This window comes from Apium graveolens, chromosome 10 (assembly GCF_009905375.1).
Source record: "Apium graveolens cultivar Ventura chromosome 10, ASM990537v1, whole genome shotgun sequence".
Taxonomy (NCBI): domain Eukaryota; kingdom Viridiplantae; phylum Streptophyta; class Magnoliopsida; order Apiales; family Apiaceae; genus Apium; species Apium graveolens.
The window spans coordinates 228,251,154-228,261,019 of NC_133656.1; the positions used below are offsets into that span (position 1 = coordinate 228,251,154).

The 9,866-nt window shown below is 37.4% G+C and overlaps 1 pseudogene; it reads left to right on the forward strand.

Moving 5' to 3' along the window:
* Window positions 1-471: 471 nt before the first annotated feature.
* On the forward strand, window positions 472-9,275 carry LOC141693931 (CENP-B homolog protein 2-like; annotated as a pseudogene).
* The last annotated feature ends 591 nt before the right edge of the window (window positions 9,276-9,866 follow it).

Here is a 9,866-nt window from a genome sequence, read left to right on the forward strand (position 1 = left end):
ACTCTATTGCATGTCTTCTGCACCAGCCAACATAGAAGAAGAAAGCGGAACACATAATTTTTAGGGATTAAATAGTATAGTTCATTTGTTGATAGCCAGGGGATTAAAGGCATTACTCTTATTTTTCTTACTTTTTAATTGGTTGTTTTTGCATTACTTCTACTGTAAAAACTCTATAAATTAATAATGTCGGGACCGAAGAAATTTATAAATTTAGAGAGTTATTAATTTATCGATAAATTAATAATTATTAATTTAAAGAGTTTTTAACCTATTATAATGTACATACCTCTTAAAATCAACGAACCTTGGGATTCAACGTAATTACTAACCTTGGGAAATTAACAATGACTTTTGAAATTGTACTGTATAATTAATATAAACAAGATTAATGAATGCTTTCAATGTATTCTCAAACAAGTTTGGCATATATAAATTACATGAACGTGTTATAGTATTTAAAACATATCTCACAAGATGGCTTCTCATCTAAAAGGTGTTGCAAAATCAACTATGTCAGATCAAATACGTAAGGAGTTGTGTGGGTACAAGATAGATATTCCTGCAAGCACCCAAAAAGACTTGCAGAGATGGCTTGAAGGAAAGTTTTAGTTAAAAGTTAGTCAAGGAACAATATTAAACACACTTAAGCGATCAGATGAGTATCTCTCTGCTGAAATAGAGGGAAGCGCAAAGATCAAAAGACACAAACCAGCAAAATATCCTAACATGAAGAAAGTTGTTTATTAGTGGCTTCTCCGGCATCAAGAACGTGTGAATATCACAGGAAAATTAATTTTGCAGAAGGCAAGAGAAATAATGAAACTCTTGTACCCTCACGATGATTCAGATTTTAACTTCTCTATAGGATGGCTTGGAAAATTCAAGCAGCGGCATGGCATAAAGTCATTTCGTCATTTTGGTGAGAGTGAGTTTGTTGATGTACAAGACATGGAGCAGAAATTGGTATCAATTCGGGAGAAAATTGATCAATTCCCTGTAAAAGATGTTTTCAATATGGATGAAACTGGGTTATTTTATAGGCTACAAGCTGATCATTCACTGGCAACAAAACAACTTGAAGGAAGAAAACAAGATAAAGAAAGGCTTATGATAGTTATTTGTTGCAATGAAGATGGCTCTGAAAAAATCCCTCTATGGATTATTGGGAAATATGCAAAGCCTCGTTGCTTCAAGAATGTCAACATGAATAGCTTGGATTGTCAGTATCGAGCTAACAAAAGAGCATGGATGACTAGTGTGATTTTTGATGAATATGTTCGTTCATTTGACCAAATGATGCATGGTAGAAGAGTTCTGCTTGTTATGGATAATTGTCCAGCACATCCAAAAAATATTGAAGGGCTAAGAAATGTTGAATTGTTCTTCTTGCCACCCAACATGACATCAAAGATTCAACCTTGCGATGTTGGGATAATAAGGGCTTTCAAGATGCATTATCGTAGAAGGTTTTATCGTAAAATATTGGAAGGTTATGAGGTAGGACAATCTGATCCAGGGAAGATAAATGTCCTTGATGTTATCAATTTGGCAATCCCAGCTTGGACGATAGATGTTCGGAAAGAAATAATAGCGAATTGTTTTCGACACTATAAAATTCGTTCAGCTAGTGACGTTGCAAGAAATTTGGATGAACCCACTTTTGATGAAGAAACTCAAGACCTCGAGACTATGATCAATCTGTTGTAAATTTCACTAACAAATATCGCAACATAGAGGCAAGTATATATAAAATTTAGCAAGTCCAGGCAAAGACCACAGTTAACAAAATAAAGCATGCATGTAAACAAAATTAGTAACTGAAATAACGAAGAGAAAAACGAAGATGTACCCGAAACCATAGCTTTCAAACGTGTCTGAAAATAAAGGTACACATATACTAAATTCCAAGAAAATACGATCACAGCTGAGTCACCAGGCCTTGCTCGAAGCCCTGGCTGTTCTCGAAGAGAATATTTCCCCATACCTGCTGCGTTTGGGATGCGTGCAATATCTCCACCAGGATAAAATAGCTCGGAGTTGATGTTAACAGCAGCAACAAAACCTCCACCTCGACCAGCACCTCCATCGCCGGAAAATAACAACAGCACTTCGAACTTGTGTTTTTGGGAGAGAAATGCAGAGAGGGAGAAGAGAAGAGAATGTTGTGTGGTGTAGAAAATACATTCACTCTAGCCTCTATTTATAGGAGAGGAAAAATGAAACTGTTCCACACACTTTAATGTCTGAATTAAATTGCACCATTAATTTAAAAAATCAAAACTGATCAGATTTTGAATTTGAATTATTTGTAACAGTTTTTTCACTTAACACCCACATTATTATCAGATTTAATTTTAATTCATCAGTTACAAATCAGATTATTTGTCCAGGTTCAATGTATTTAGACTAAGCCCACTAACAAAGTGACTTAGCCCAATTCAGTATCAAACCCAGCCCAGCAATTTATTATAATAATAATAATCCAGTCACCGATAAATAAATTCAAATTAAAATTAATTCTCAAATAAATAAAATCCTCGCCCAGGTCGCCTCGCGTACGCGAGATACCGAGACATTCGCCCAAATCGCCCTTCGACCTGACCCGGTCCGGTCCGGTCCGGTCCTGTCCGGTGCGGTGCGTGGCATGGCGGAGCGGCGGCGCGCGTGTGTGTGCGTGTGAAGCACACAACAACACAATGGATCATCACACACCTTAGTAGTTGTATACTACTCATGTGGGTAATACCATATAAAGCACACAACCCCCTTTATTTATTTCAATGTGGGACAAATATTCTCAAAATTCCAAGCTTTTCCAAGCTACTTTCAACTCTCAATTCATATGGATTTCATTAAGAAAATTCTTAAAACCATACATGAAAATTTAAGTTCAAATATCATTGAACAATTTCCAATCATTAGATTTTAGGATTAACATCAAGAACATAATTAAATTAAGCTCTAAAATCCTAATTTTCTAACAATCCCCCACAAATCCATATGGAAATGCGATTAATTTCCCATCATGACTTGTTTTTCAGAGTCGGTACCCTTCCAGGTTTGAACCCTCCTAATTCCTCTACTTCAATGGCTATCGGATTCAGATGGAATGTTTCACCTTGAATCTTAATCCGTTTAGTATAACCATATTCCATAGACGACGACAAGTCAAAGGCTATGGTGCCAATCTACGGCTTTGAGACATTAATGGTCATGTCTCGATCCTGTTCGTCGAATGCTTCAAGGATTAACCCTATCCTTTAATTGCGACCACACAATTATATTCACTTAGCCGGGCATCTCCAGAGATATACTGCCTCTATCTCGTCAAATGACTTGACCCCATTCAGAGTTTTAACACTCTTGCTAGTCTAGCAGTGTCAGTACCTTCTAGGTTTACAGGGGATAGACTCATATACTATAATATCATCTATGTAGCAAAGGTACTACCAATTCATCCTTACAGCTTGTTATTACCCCTTGAATACACTTCGAGGGATCTCCTCTCATGTGTATTGGGTTCCCACTGTTGATGAATTATGATGGGTTAACAGTCCCATCCCCAACCTTGACTTAAGGACCACTGTAGGTTCCAGTCCTTTAGTAAGAGGATCAGCTATATTATTCTGAGTTCCTATGAACTCTATAGCTATGATCCTATCAGTCACTAAACCCCTTATAGACTTAAGTCTAACTTGGATGTGTCTCTTGGTTTTAGCATTATGCTTTTTACTGCTAATTTTGTCGATAATTGTTCGACTATCACAGTGAATAGCAATAGCAGGAAACAGTCTGCTTACTACAGGTATTGCAGACATAAGTCCGTGTAACCATTCAGCCTCCGTCCCTGTGGCATCAAGTGCACACAACTCAGCCTCAAAAGTAGACCGAGTAACTATAGTCTGTCTACTTGACTTCCAGGATATTGCTCTACCAGCCAAGGTGAACACGTATCCAGTCACTCCATTGGAACCAGACTTCTTAGCTATCCAACTTGCATCACTGTACCCTTCAAGCACACTAGGAAATCTCCTATAGTATAAACTAAGGTACATTGTGCCTTTTAGATATCTAAGTACTATATCAAGAGCATCCCGATGAGTTCTGTTTGGACAACTTGTATATCTAGCCAATTTAGACACAGAATATGAAATATCTGGTCTAGTACAGTTAGCAAGATATTGCAAGCTCCCAATAATCTAAGAATACCTTAACTGAGACACAAGCACTCCTGAAGTATTCTTGACAAGGGCAACTTTCGAATCATAGGGTGTACTGGCGATTCTACACTGTGAATAGCCATATTTCTCAAGTATAGATTTCTCTATATAATGAGATTGAGTCAAGGTTATTCCTTCAATGGACTGAATCAGTTTGATTCCAAGAATCACACTTGCCTCACCCATATCCTTCATTTTAAAATGCCTTTTCAAGAATTCTTTAGTCTCGTTAATAATCTCAATATTGGTTCCAAACAGTAAAATTCCATCCATATATAGGCACAAAATAACACACTCATTACCTTTAAGTTTAGTGTAGACACACTTATCACTTTCATTAATCTTATAACTGAAAGGCAATACAGTTTCATCAAACTTTTTATGCCAATCTCTGGGAGCTTGTTTCAAGCCATAGATGGACTTGACCAACTTACATACTTTCCTTTCATTGCCTGATGCAACAAATCCCTCAGGCTGATCCATATAAATCTCTTCTTCAAGTTCACCATGAAGAAAAGCCGTCTTTACATCCATCTAATGGATGATAAGACCATGGACTGAAGCCGATGCTATAAGCATTCAGATTGTTACCATTCTTGCAACCGGAGAGTATGTGTCAAAGTAATCAATTCCTTCCTTTTGCTTAAAACCCTTAGCTACCAGTCTAGCTTTGTACTTGTCTATTGAGCCGTCAGGGTTCAACTTCCTTTTAAAAACCCATTTGTACCCAATAGTAGAACACCCAGGAGGGAGATCAACCAACTCCCATGTTCCATTAGAAATAATAGAGTCAATTTCACTCTTTACAGCGCCCTTCCAGTGCCTTGACTCATAAAAATCCATAGCTTGTCGGAAAGTTAAAGGTTCGTCCTCGATATTGTAAGTGATGAAATCACCTCCAAAATTTTTGACTACCTTTGCACGCTTACTTCTCCTTGGTTCCTCTGTTTCCTTAGGAATAGAGCTACTACTAGGTTCTGCCCCCACATTTGTCATCTTTTCCACATGATCAGGAATAGAACTTGATGTGTGAGTAGGATCTTCCTCAGAAGTCATTTCAGGTATTCCAGTCTTCATAGGGTAAACATCCTTAAAGAATGTCGCATCTCGAAATTCAACTATCGTGTTTGCCACTATACCATCTATGTCAGATTTTAACACTAAAAATCTCATAGCTGTAGTGGTTTCAAGATAGCCCAGAAAGATACAGTCAAAAGTCTTTGGACCTAGTTTCTTTCTCTTGTGTTCAGGAACAAGCACCTTAGCAAGGCACCCCCACACACGAAGATACTTAAGACTAGTCATCCTGCCTTTCCATAACTCCAAGGGTGTCTTATCCATGTGTTTCAGAGGGACTCTATTCAAAATATGGCAAGCCGTATTTAGAGCCTCCCCCCACATGTATTTAGGCAACCCAGAGTTAATAAGCATACTATTAATCATATCTTTAAATGTTCTGTTCTTTCACTCAGCAACCCCATTAGACTCAGGTGTGTATGGTGGAGTAACTTCATGAACTATACCATTGTTTGCACAAAATTCATTAAAAGCATTACTCGTATACTCACCACCTCTATCAGATCTCAACCTTTTAAGTAACTTATTGGTTTATTTTTCTACTTCAATTTTATATATAATGAATTTACTAAGTGCTTCATCCTTATGTCTAAGTAAATAAACATAACAGTATCTATTACTATCATCTATAAAAGTAATGAAGTATCTAAACTGGTCCTTGGTCAACACACCACCAAATTCACAAATATCAGTGTGTACTAAATCTAACAAGTCTGGATCCCTAACAACGTTATGAAAAGGTTTTCTTATTTGTTTAGCAGACACACATACTTGACATTTAGAATTATTTTCTATGGTATGTTTTGGTATCAACTCTAAGTTCATCATGTTCTTAAGAGCACCAAAGTTTAAATGACCTAGTCTAGCATGCCATATATTCGAGGATTCAATACAGTGAACAGAAGGAATAACATTATTATTCAAATTTCCCAAAACGGGATCCGCATTAATAACAAATAAATCATTTGACAAGTAACCCTTACCAAAGAATGTACCAGTGTGAATAAGAACTACTTTATTACATTTGAACGAAATTTCAAAACCACTAGAAACTAAATAGCTTCCACATATTATATTTCTACGCATGTCGGGAACATGATGCACTCTCGTCAGAGATAGAATACGTCCTGAAGGGAACTTTAGATCCACGTTTCCAACTCCATGTACTTGAGCAGCACTAGCATTCCCCATCTTCACAGTCAGGCTATGACTCTGTTGATAAGATACAAATAAACTAATATCAGCACAAATATGTACATTAGCTCCAGTATCTATCAACCATTCATTTGACAGATAGGTAGAAAATATTACAGGGTTGTAGGATACATACCGGTCAACGTCGATTTCAGAAGCCGTAGCCTCACCAACGACCATGTTCACTACAGGCCCACTTGTGGTTCCAAGCAGAACATTCGCTTGCGCTACCTCGGTTTTCTTCGCTTTCTTCGTAGGGCAGTCCTTACTCCAGTGCCCAACCTGCCCACAAGACCAGCATGGTTTGTTTGCCTTGGGTTTCTTGGCCTTATCCTTGTCACTTTTAGGTTGATTACTATTAGATTTCTTAGCAAGAGCCTTCCTCTTCTGTCCTACAGTTGCTATGTTTACCTTCGAGGTACCGTGTTCAGTTGGCATCACATGTCCCTGTTTGGACTTGTGTTGTTCCTGCACTGAGATGTCCAGCATAAGGTTGGTCCAGGTGATCTCTCCCTTCTGTCTTTTCAGGGAGAGAGAGAACTCTTCCCAAGACTTCGGGAGCTTTTCAATCACATTCATAACCTTGAACTTCTCCGGGAGGTTCATTCCAGACTCCTTCAAAGCATGCACTATCATCTCAAACTCATGCACCTGCTCAGTCATGGACTTATTGTCCACCAGCTTGAACTCGAGGAACCTTGCCACATAATACTTTTCTAGACCTTGTGAGTCAGTATTATGTGTCTGGTCCAACTTCTCCCATAAGAGTTTTGCGGAGTAGGCATCAGAAGAATAGACATCAAACAAAGTGTTTGTTAGTGACGCCAGAATGGCCGCCCTAGCCACTCCATCCTTCTCAGCCCACTTCGCAAAAGCCTTAACTGTGTCATCCTTCTCTTGATCCACTACTGGTTTCTCATATTCCACAACCGGCCACAGACCCTTTATAGTCAGCCACAACTTCATCCTTTTCAGCCAGCAAGAAAAGCCAATGCCACCGTTGAATTTCTGCGATAAACCGGTTACTTCAATAGCTTGTGGGAAACTATAGGTGGTCCAATCAATGGCCCCAGCAGTTGCACCTGAACCGCTACCACCACCAACGATAACCTCACTTTCGTTAACCATTATGCTAAATTCTAAATAACTAATATTCTCTTCAAGAATGTTGTAAATTTCACTAACAAATATCGCAACATAGAGGCAATTATATATAAAATTTAGCAAGTCCAGGTCAAGATCACAGTTAACAAAACAAAGCATGCATGTAAACAAAATTAGTAACTGAAATAACGAAGAGAAAAACGAAGATGTACCCGAAACCATAGCTTTCAAACGTGTCTGAAAATAATGGTACACAGATACAAAATGCCAAGAAAATACGATCACAGCTGAGTCACCAGGCCTTGCTCGAAGCCCTGGCTGTTCTTGAAGAGAATATTGCCCCCTACCTGCTGCGTTTGGGATGCGTGCAATATCTCCACCAGGATAAAATAGTTCGGAGTTGATGTTAACAGCAGCAACAAAACCTCCACCTCGACCAGCACCTCCGTCGCCGGAAAATAACAACAGCACTTCGAACTTGTGTTTTTGGGAGAGAAATGCAGAGAGGAAGAAGAGAAGAGAATATTGTGTGGTGTAGAAAATACATTCACTCTAGCCTCTATTTACAAGAGAGGAAAAATGAAACTGTTCCACACACTTTAATGTCTGAATTAAACTGTACCATTAATTTAAAAAATCAAAACTGATCAGATTTTGAATTTAAATTATTTGTAACAGTTTTTTCACTTAACACCCACATTATTATCAGATTAAATTTTAATTCATCAGTTACAGATCAGATTATTTGTCCAGGTTCAATGTATTTAGACTAAGCCCACTAACAAAGTGACTTAGCCCAATTCAGTATCAAACCCAGCCCAACAATTTATTATAATAATAATAATCCAGTCACCGATAAATAAATTCGAATTAAAATTAATTCTCAAATAAATAAAATCCTCGCCCAGGTCGCCTCGCGTACGCGAGACGCCGAGACATTCGCCCAAATCTCCCTTCGACTCGACCCGCCCCGGTGCGGTGCGTGGCGTGGCGTGGTGGGGCGGCGGCGCGCACGCGTGTGTGTGTGCGTGAAGCACACAACAACACAATGGACCATCACACACCTTAGTAGTTGTATACTACTCATGTGGGTAATACCATATAAAGCACACAACCCCCTTTATTTATTTCAATGTGGGACAAACATTCTCAAAATTCCAAGCTTTTCCAAGCTACTTTCAACTCTCAATTCATATGGATTTCATTAAGAAAATTCTTAAAACCATACATGAAAATTTAAGTTCAAATATCATTGAACAATTTCCAATCATTAGATTTTAGGATTAACATCAAGAACATAATTAAATTAAGCTCTAAAATCCTAATTTTCTAACACAATCAATGCGGCTATCGTAATAAGATGGATATCAACAATCTAATGAACTACCCAGGTGAAAATGAAGCATGTTCCGAGGTTCAGAGTTTAGAAGATATTGTGGATACTATCATTGAGGACAATACAAATGATGACGGTGAAGATAATACAGTGTCTTTGGAGCCTGTTAGAGAAAGGAAGCTCTTATGGCATCGAATACTCTTCACAACTTTATGATACAATACAAAAATACAACACCTGAGTTATTGGATGCAATAAGAAAAGTTAGAGATGAGCTCCAAATAGACTTGAACTTTAAAATAAAACAGACAACTATTGAATCATATTTCAATAAGGTGTAATATATTTTTTCAGTTCCTATGAATTATTAATTTATGATTTTCTTGGAACTTAAAACTATAAAGGGATTTCCCGAAAAATTATTATCTTATTATTTTATCGAGTTTTTCAATTTTTTACATTGGCCCACACAAACCACAAAAAAGATGGGAAACTAAAATTTAAAAAACTAGAATCTCTGTAAAAATATCAGAGATATTATGCATGCACCTGCTTTTTGTACTATTTTGCCCAAGTTATTACATGCAACTAAAAAAATTAGAAGAGTAAGTATAATAGTTTAATATGCACATTCATTTAGGATTAACAAGAGCCAACTAATGAGGACATGTGTATTGCTAATTAAATTAAAATTCTCGATTATTTTATTATATTGTATACTTAAATTCCAAATCATGAGGATAACATCTCGAACCCTTCTTCTCATCAATTATTTTTTTAAACGAATCAAAGCAAATATTATATTATCAAATTATACTTACTTAAAAAGACATAAAACCAGATGGCGAGAATCCCTCCAAACAAAGAAATCAATAAATTACTAACTCCATTGTATGTCTTGTGCACCAGCCAACATAGAAGAAGAAAGTAGA